The sequence below is a fragment of the Agrilus planipennis genome, unplaced genomic scaffold (assembly GCF_000699045.2).
Source record: "Agrilus planipennis isolate EAB-ADULT unplaced genomic scaffold, Apla_2.0 scaffold19, whole genome shotgun sequence".
In the NCBI taxonomy this organism is placed as follows: domain Eukaryota; kingdom Metazoa; phylum Arthropoda; class Insecta; order Coleoptera; family Buprestidae; genus Agrilus; species Agrilus planipennis.
Genome location: NW_020438954.1, coordinates 1,924,669 through 1,935,500, shown reverse-complemented (window position 1 = coordinate 1,935,500; position 10,832 = coordinate 1,924,669).

Here is a 10,832-nt window from a genome sequence, read left to right as displayed (position 1 = left end):
ACATGGTATCAAAACACGAAAGAAAGAAAAAATTAACGTTATGTAAACATTTATAGGTAAAGTACTATCCTCTGAATAAGTAACTGTAATTTTATTTAACTTTAATTAAGATACCTACTGCCAAGGCGCATTACCTTTTTCCATGCAACAGCCTTATCATCCCATTAGAAAAAATAACTTACAACACCAGTAAACACACATACACGTACGTAGGTACACTACAAGAAGTATGTGTTGGTCGCGCAAAACTGTCCGGCATTTGGCGTACTTCATTTGCAGCGATCATACACGATCGTGGAAATCGTTAGCGTTCTGCACTGGCGTTTGATACACACTATTTGATACAACCCCATTGAAGGAAGTCGTACGTCCAATCGAGCGTATAGAAAATCGTACTAGAAACAATGAAATAATACTACACTGACCTAAAATAGTTACACACTGTCAATGACTTCGATAGTTACTTATACATACAAGCCTAGAAGCATTAAAAGAACAAAGAATTACTGTAGGCTGGCTATAAAATAAACATCGTCAATCAAACTTAATCTAATCTAACTTTATAGCAAACAATGCACAAGTACAAAAATACAACAGAAATACAACTTGTTGCTGCTAATTAGCAGCTGATCGAATGTGACGTTGTAATGTCGTATTTCTCTACGTGATCCTACCAGGGTCGGACTGGCCCCTGTCTGTACTTTTAAATAGGTTTTTCTCAGAAACTGTGGACATAATTACACCTAATTCTCTTATATTATAGTTGTCCTGCAAACTTGCTACTTATTTCAGAAACATCCTGTATCCTCACACTAAAATCATCATAATTTATTCGCGATTTAGACTAAATTCTTTTTGAATCAGAAACTTAAACTAAATGGTTAAAGACACACACATACACGTACGTACGTACACTACAAAAAATATGCCTTGGTAGCGCAAAAACTTCCGGCATTTGGCATACTTCATTTGCAGCGATCATACACGATCATCAAGTCGTACTAGAAACAATGTAATAATACTACACTGACCTATAATACTTATACACTGTCAGTAACTTCGACAACTACTAAATTCAGACTAAATTCTGTTTGTAGGAGAAACTTAAACTAAATATTTAAAGATACCTACTAACTCAGAAACGCAATACTTTCTTCAAACTTAAACGGGATCGCTCTTCAGGTATAACCTATCCACTTAAAACTAATCATTAATTCGGTTCACAATCAAGAAATCACGTAACATACACACAAAAAGTTTCAATCGAATTAAGGACCTCCTCCTTTTCTTAATATCGCTTGAAAATGGAAATTAATAATTACCTACTTATTATCTACCTAATCAATTCCCAGTCTAAAGAAATCAAAATAGAAGTGTAACGGTTAGTACTGATTAATTCAGTGTTTTGAGCACATGAAAAAGTGGTAGATACCGAAGGAGAAGCAGCTAATAATGAGTTATTTTATTTACTGTATAAAGTAAGATTTGCATAGTAAAAAGGAGAAAAACATGTGCAAGTAAAGACAATAACCTAAATTGGTTTGATAAATTATCACAAACAACATCTATAGAAATATGCCCTTAAGATATAGATACCCCTGGTCAGATTATATCAAACAGAGAAAAAAGAAGGAAACACAAGCCTTTTCAGTCTATTGTCCATGCTATCACCTGTTTCTTATTTTTTATGATAAATTGTAGAACATGGGGTTATAGGGCAACTAAAAGGTTGGACTTACGAGATCTGTTCAGAAAGTATCGCGAATTTTAAATTTCCGCGGGTTTCGTATATTCGATTTTCGATTTTTTATGGCGTTATGTTGGTACTAATGTCTGTCACTGACAAGTTCGGCCTTGTTGAATGTTCAGTTAATTTTTGACAACAGCACACTAATAATGCAGCAGCCACCTTATTCCCCAGATCTGGCCACCTGTGACTTTTTCTTGTTCCAGAAACTGAAGAGGCACTTGAAAAGATGACGCTACGCTTATCTCCTCAATCTAAGCGTAGCGTCATCTTTTCAAAGACGGCATCGAAGGAGGAGCTGAACAAGATCATAAAAAATAATTTTTTGAAGTGCTTCGAGGATTGGAAAATCCTCTGGAGAGGATTAGTTTGAAGGGGACAAAATAGAGATTTATGAATAAGTACCAAAATAATTTTTGAAAAAACACAAAATTCGCGATACTTTTTGAACAAACCTCGTATGTAGACATTAACCTAGCAAATCGATGAGCTATTATTTCGCGACAATGAAGAGTCTTTGCACACGTGTATATTTTAGATAAGCCACTTCTTCATCCATGGCTGCAATATCGCTTAGAGAAACGCGCAACGTGCCAACCATCGCTTCGACGCACACCACATAAAACTTATACATGGGATGTTAATTAAGTAACTGAATATTTATGAGGATTTATAACAAACACAAATTACATAATACGTATTGCTGTAAATGTTATCGCCTCGTCAGTCAATTTTGTTTTCTAGACAACTTGTGTAATTCGATTTGAATGGATCGTGTGAGTTGTCTTAATACAAACTCTGCGGCGTGACTAACGTGAGGTCGAAAGGGGAATTCTTGGCATTGGTCACCCTTTCAGAAATGTCATCCAATTTGTGTTAAAAGAGGACAAAAAGGCAATACGCATACTTATAATATACGAGCAGTAAAGTCTAGACAGGTGAATTAAAAGAACATGGATTGTCATCGACGATCGACCAAAATTGGCCTGGCGATCCACTTGTTGGCTACCCCTAACTTAGATCATTGCTTAGCAATCGAAATGTTCTGGTTCAAGTTTTTCTGTGGTTTTCTTGATCATCCAAAAGATTAAAAATTATATGTGTAAAATTGAAATATGACATCATTTTGATTGGGCACATTTTATTGCTACAATTTCTGATGATTTCAACTGATGGCCACCGACTAATTCTATAGAAATAATTCAGAAAGCGCAGTCAAATTTACGAAATGTTAGATTTCATTTAAAACTAATAGCTCACCAGGTTACTTCATTAAAAATTATAAAAGCGTTGCTAAAAAATAGTTTAAAGGTCAGGAGCTTACTAAAGTATGGTGTTTGGTGGTATGGTATGGTGTATGAAACTAAACGTAGGGATGTAAGTATATATGGGTCATGCAGGTAGAATGTTTTATATAGAATTAAAGAACATATCAAAAGTATTGGTAACGAAAACACAAACTCAACCTACGCTAGTCCACCCGACAGGGTACTTAACTTAAATGCTAAATTATCTTTAATAAAACAAAAGAATAAGGATTACACTGCAGCGATTATTTAAACCTGCTCCATATATTACTCAAAATCGGTCTAACTACGCCACTGATCTGAATTAATAATTCTATTATTATTCAGGGGAGTGTCACATTTTTTTAGGCATTCAAAATGGATTATAGCTAATTGTAGGATGTCATTATGTAGAAATCTGTTCTCGTGAGAGACACCAACGAATTTAATTGAGCATTCAAAAATATGAGACGGCATATCTGTAATTCCCAAAACATCAAGATCACATTAGTATGCAAAATTAAATGGAAATTGTCCTAAGACTTTCTGGACATACACTTCCACTCTTTCGTATACTGAACTAATCTTCGTATTTCCTTAAATCTAGAACATCCCACATCCTTAACTATTTAATAGTAATCTAATCTAGGTCTACATCTACTCCTCTTAACTCCCGTCCCTGACTATCCCTTTATACCTGCCAAGGGTCCTACCAACCTATCTCGCCTATTTCTTATTGACCTCCATACAGTCCTTTGTTCTCCTATTCTTTCTAATACATCTTCATTTCTGGCCTTATCTATCCACGGTATCCTCACAATTCATCTGTAACACGACATTTCGAACCTTTCCTTTTCCACTACCCCCATTGTCCATGTTTCGCAATTCTACAGTGCCGCGTTCTAAATATACCTTTAACAATCTTTGTCGAATTTCTAAATTAACCGTTCGCGAGCATAGAAGTGACTTCTTTTTATTGAAGGAGACTCGACCCTGCGCTATCATCTGCTTTATATCTCTACTACTCCTTCCATCCTGAGTTATCTGACTTCCTAGATACCGAAAAAAACCTTTAGATGTTTCATTCCCACCAGCCACTAATGCTGGTGGGCGGGCAGTCCTTCCGGACTACGCCGGAGAGTAAGGCGGAAGGCCCTCTTCGAACTCCTTTCAGGAATCGTGAGAAGGGGTTGGTGGTGGTTCAGGTGCGAAAGATGAGACGAACGAAATGAAGACAGAAGAGAATGAAAGATTATCTGCGGAATATAATTGCCCCAGCATTTGCCTAAGTGATCCAAAGGAACCACAGAAAAACTTGGACTAAGACAGACGGACCCGGAATCGAACCGGTGTCCTCCCGAATGCTAGGCAATGGTCTAGACCTCTAGGCCATGCCGCTCGGTCCTAGATACCGAAAAATTAGCCACTCCTAATTTTTCGTGTCCTATCTTTATATTGTACCTCGGAGTCTCAGTAGCAACCCTCAACCTAAGAAGCAAACTTCCCACTGAAGTTGCAGTCCAAACTTTTGGATCTACAAGTCCTTTTCGACCACAGCCCATCAGTCCAAGTCTACCTCTTTGTTCATTTATCATTTGGGGTAGTGGTTTCCTAAAGACTAAGTTCGGGTCCTAATTCAATTCAGTTTCCGGGATAACCCCGAGGTCCCGCGTTCCCTAATTACAGGACATACGGTATGTACTTCTAGCCAGTTTTGTATATTTATCGACGAAACGATTGAAAACAAAATTTATGCTATTCAGAACCGGTCTCACTTATTCAATTTTCTTTAGAAGATCCACTCTTTTATTCCTTCTTGACATGATTTATACGCAAAAACTTTTTTAGTTTTATCTAGTGCATCTAGTCATCCTTCATTCGTTGCTTAGGCTGTCCATTTTCAGAAGTTCCAGTTTTTCACATACCGGGTATGTGACCATTTGTGGCTTATTTATATTCTTTTATTGAATCAGAATTATCACAAGCATAAAAAAAAATTTGTTATTTATCGAATACCCACATCATTCAATTTAGACTTTTTATCCTCAGAGTAGTTGCTTTTATTTACCGCCGATCCTTAATCAAATTCTAAGCCTAATTTATCATTTAGACAAATATCAAACCAAAATTTAATTCAGTCTTAAGTGGTTGCTTGTTAATTAAAGATAATAAATGAGTGCTAAAAAATACGAACGTTGTAGGTCGAATTGGAGCCCGGAACATGGGCACGACTGGCTGGTTGTGTGGGTACATCAACCAGCGAAATTATCCAAATAATGACCTATAATGAGACCTCAAACGTGATCAATTACGTATTATAGGATATCGATTTTCCTTATCAAATTTTCACACACGTACACAAGACAGTTTAAATTTTAACCGGCTCGATGGACCATTCCATTTTATTTTTCGAAGAGAGATTTTGAATTAGATTTGAAACTGTGCTTCGGATACGGTTTCAGTTTCGGATTCTATATGCAAATTCAGTTTGAATTGAACATTAGTTTTTATATCTGTGTTCTATTGTACTAATGATGGAATAAAGGGGTTAAGAAACTTGTTAGAGAAGACACACTCTATGTGACCGCAACTTTAAAACTTTTTAGCTAGATAGGGGAGACCAAGTATCATTAGTGTATCCTAAAGGTGTGGTGAATAATATCGTTAAGGACTTTCGTCCTTCGGTAGCTAAAATAAATCGCTGAATTGCAGTTTTAACGTTGAATGGCAGGGAGGAAAGATAACTGTCGTGCTAATAGACTTTTTTCAATGTCCACTTCAGAAGAATACTGATACTGCACATGACATGTATCCAACCGATCTGCGCTAAAAATATGAGGGGATGATGCCCTTAAAAACTTCCTAACAACGCGTCTTCCTTCCATATCGTACGGAGGGCTGATTATTAAGTGAGTAGATATCATTACACCTTTTTGGAAAAAGTGACACAATTTTCGAAATTATTTGGACAAGTTCGGTGCCCACAGCATGATACTAACATAGTACTGGTAAGGAAATTTTGGCCTTTGTAATTGATACTTATCTAAGTACTTCTTATAGCCTAGAAAAATCTAGTGTTTTCTAGCATTTTGTCAAAAAAAATATTATGTTATAATATTAATAGAATATTGCAACCATTTCGGGTCTACTTACAAATGATCCCAACGCATATATGTTTCCTTTTGTTAAAAATTAAAAATGTGCCTGGTGCTTTCGCCAATATTATTTAAAGAAGAGTTTTAATTTGTATAAACTATATGTTCTTTTACTAGAAATAAATAAAGGTAATACGTATTTAATTATTGAAAAACAATGCATTTGTTAGATAAATTTTTTAAATTGTTAATGTTTTAACATTTTAAAAACTACTTTTCAATTGTCATTCCATGATACAGTAGGACTTTTTTAAAAATGCTTGCTTATTAACAAAAACTAAGATTTTAATTATATTTTTGAAGCAAACTCGGATTTAAATATTACACCAGTGCAATTCTAGCAAATTCTTTAATTTTAAGAAAACGAATAGAGTTCACTAAAACTATTTAATTCTTAAAAAAGATCAACAAATTTGAATTTTGGGGTTTTGGCTACAAAGTAAGTTCCTTCTTATCGGGAAAGTGGTATCAATATAAGTATTTCAGTTTGTAATAAATATAATAGGTATTTTAATTGGCTGCATCAAAATCTAGTGTTCTTAAAGTCTTTGTTTATCAGTTTTATAAAATAGTAACTTCAATTTCTTTTCTCCATTAGAACTGTTAGGTTTCTGTCGTTTTAGGCGCTTAACATAAATAAAATATACATATATATAATAAAAAGGTTAGCAATAAGGCCCGACAACAGGTTTTGCCTTATTTTAGTTACTAAGCTTTTAATGAAGGCGAATTTTTGATACAAATATAACGCAAATATGACAGACAAACAAACAAACATATAATGAGTTCATCAAGTTGAGGAATTTAAAAGAAATCAGAAAAACCAAGTAGACATTTTTATCAACACTGCGTTTCATACAGTAGGTTCGAAAACTAAGACGTAGTAAATTGCCTATTATATATTGCTGGCAACATGAGGGTAAATTGCGAAATGAAAAATCGCATTTGAATATGAATAATCTCCAAAATGTCGCATACCACAATTAGCAAAGCAAACAAAAGTGGTTAGTGCATATGTGCTCGTACTATGAATTATGTATGCAAATTGCACCAGCAATGTGAATATGAAAACGGTAACAACTGAAATCTAATATGGCTCGAGCTCCTCGTAGCTGAAAAGAATCACTTAAATAAGTAAAATTTTGTAAAAATGTCTAAGCCGTATCTTAATTGGTCAACCCAACATATGAGAGTAAAACCGATAGCATTTAGTAGAAGTTTTTATAATTTACTTTTCAGTTTGTGTTGCAGTGATTGAAAGCTTCTGGCTGGCAGCATTCTAAATTGCGACTATTGTATCAAAGCAACCAGATTAGTTGGCATTGAGGATGCTGTCGCCCAGGAGTAGCGAAACGTTGGCGTAGAAGATAGCCATCGACCAGCGTAAAACAGTTTGGAAAATAAAGGGCAAATCTCGCCGTTTTTAATAATTGTACAGTGGATAGAATAGAACCACAAAAACTTAATAAAAAATGGTAGATATCGTAACTGATATTATCAATGTGAATGTGAGTTTGTTTGTCAGCTTTTAAGGCCTTAACTACTTAACCGATCAACATAAAATTTTGTACACATTGTCAGGGTATAGAATAGCACATATGGTACCTTTTATTCAAAAAAAATATTGTTCCCATGGGATAGAAAAAAATAGTTCTATGTGGTCGATTTCACGCCTTAACTTCTACTCAACCTATCATCAAGAAATTTTGTACACACATTGTCAGGGGAACAAGAAAGAACATAGGATACTTTTTAACCAGAAAAAATATTGTTCCCGGGGGATAGAAAAAAATTAGTTCTATGTCGTTGATTAGAGAAAACTTGTCAGGTGTACAGAAAAGAACATATGGTACCTTCTATCTAGAAAAAAATATGCTGTTTCCAAGGAATTAGTTTTATGTGGTCGCCAATGATTTTTAACACGTATTTAGGACATCATCGCAAGCGAAGCCGCGTGTAAAATCTAATATCTAAATAAAGGAAGCAATAAATAATTAGAGCCCTTATTATCATTTAACGTCGCGAAACCGAACTATCACTAACAGGAGGGGAGAATCCTTTTCTCTAGGACGTATCTCTATCAACTGCATCAAGCAAAGGAAAATATACTATTTGCAAAAAAGTTTTTATAAATATGACAAAAATATAACAAATCATTGTCAAAATCGACAATGTACTGTCTTGATAGTTAGTAAGTCGACAGAAAAGGGAAACCACCACATTGTTTTCAACTATATATTAACTATACTCGGTTAACTTGCAATGAATTTTGTTATAGGTATATCTGCCATAAATATACTACCGTTTACTAACTATACTGCATGTGTTTGTCGCAATAGATTTCATGTTGGGAAATATTTTCGTTTAATGCACGTACCTACGTACCTTTAAAGAATCACAAACCAGATTAAATTAAATGAAACCTTAGTCCATAACATTGAAAAACTTATACAATTTTATATAAATATGATTTTTAATTGAGAAACCTTGAGGGTTTACATGTATATTATACGGTATAATAAGCTTTCTGAAAATAATTGAATAAATATGATCTACATCTGCAGAATTTGAAAAGGGTGAAAATAGGCAGAGGAATTTTTATAACTTTCTAACTTAGTAGTAGTTAAATGAAGACGAGTAAGCATTGATCCATATGTACCATTAAGATTTTAGTTTTAGCAGTTAAAAACTACAAATTACGAAAAAGTCCAGGATTCATTATAGTGATCAAGTGCTGACTGTTTTAAAATAAAAATAAAATAGTTAATTTCTTATTTTCTGAACTTTACATTTCTTGAAAGTTACTGGCTCTTGTAGCAGCATATTTGGACGAAAGTCACTTCCATGGTCACTCACCCACGTAACAATAATTCACAGAGAAAATGCAAAAGGAAAATTAACCTAAATATTAAAACGATATTTACAATTTAACCCACTAACTCGTTGTTTCGTAAACAAAAATAATAAAAATTACAATTTGGACCCGAATTTGTAAAAATAAAATCCCAGCAGAAATAAATTTACTGGGTATTTTAGTTGGTATTACAAATTTGATTGTAATAATTAAGAAACTTGAAATAATTTTTAAAAACACATGTCAAAATTGAGATTATTACAAGTTACCTAACAAATTCTACCGTTTCTACGGCAAATTCAGTCATTTAAGCAAAAACTAATCCTTATCCTAAATCCCTTATAGTTTCGTTACAAATTGACTCGAGTTACATATTTGTAGCATTCTTTTTTCAATTTTCTAAGGTTTACGAACACTGAAATGTAGTGACGCAGCATCCCCAATCCAATTTGATGCTATGGATAACATTTAATATAATGAGTCTGTTTTTCTGTAATTCCTTTTAATGCTTGTATTATACAACCCTTAGCCCGCATCGCGTATTTTATCAAAAGTGAACCCTGGGAATCCCAAAATGTCCATAGCTACCAGAAAATGTCGTTTGAAGTAATTTCTGGAACTAATAGCAATTGATCTTCAGCCGAAATTCTTATTTCTCTAAAACTAGAGCAACCAACATCTTTAACTATTTGCAAACAATAATTACCTCTTTTAACTCCTGTTCCTGCTTCTTATATGTATCTACCTCTAGGGGTCCTACCAGTCTATCTTTATCATCATCATAAGGTCGTCAGTTGGACACGCACCTCCACTCTTTCCTATCCTGAGCTAATCTTCGCATTTCCCTAAAACTAGGTCTACCTCTATCCCTCCTAACACTCTTTTCTACCTCCAATATGTCTCTGACTAGACCTTCATGCTTGAAAAGGTGTCCTACCAACCCATCTCGTCTATCCCTTATTAACTTCCATTTATCCTACTGTTTCTAATAGCTCCTCATGTCAGACATCTAAAAGTATTAAAAGAAGTTCCGTTTGAAACAAAGGTAGGATGGAGGACAACATCTAAGACATGACATTAAAGACATATTAGTAACAGAAACAGGTCAGGGTGAAGGGGAGCTGGGCAGAGGAAAAGGGAAATATGATTAACTGTGACTGACAACTCAATAACGATGACGACTCCAGTTTTACACCTAAAATATTTTATTGGCCAAATATTATAACTAATTTTTTTTTGAGTAGTATTAATTATAAAACGATTCCAGACCAAAAGTCGCTTATAGACAGCCCAATTAACGATCTCAATGTTTCTGGCTGGCCAATCAGAATGGCGCTGACATTCCCTTGAGGGTCTTTATCTTGACCTTCTAAGGAGAATGTGCATAAATCACTGTCGACCTACATAAAGTTTTCTTAAGCCTATTATCTTGTATCGATTCCTTTAACCCTTTTGTGGTTAGTTACACATGCTTATGAAGCATTTAATACCTTTAATGGTAGTAGTAGATTTCGCACCATTAAAGAACCCACTGGCATAATCCGCCTTTCACGTTGAAGTGCATCGCATTGCTTTGAACTTTACAGTGAAAATAATTACTTTGAAGTTTATAGATTTTGTGATAAGAGTTACCTTACGTAATCATCATGAGCTGAGAGAAGGTAAAACATTTAAAGATAATTATTAAAAATTACTATTGATAAAGAGGATGGAATATTATGAAACATTTTTAGATAAATAAATAATTAAAGAAAAAGAAAAGATATTGCTTTTTAGTATTCCAGAGGTTT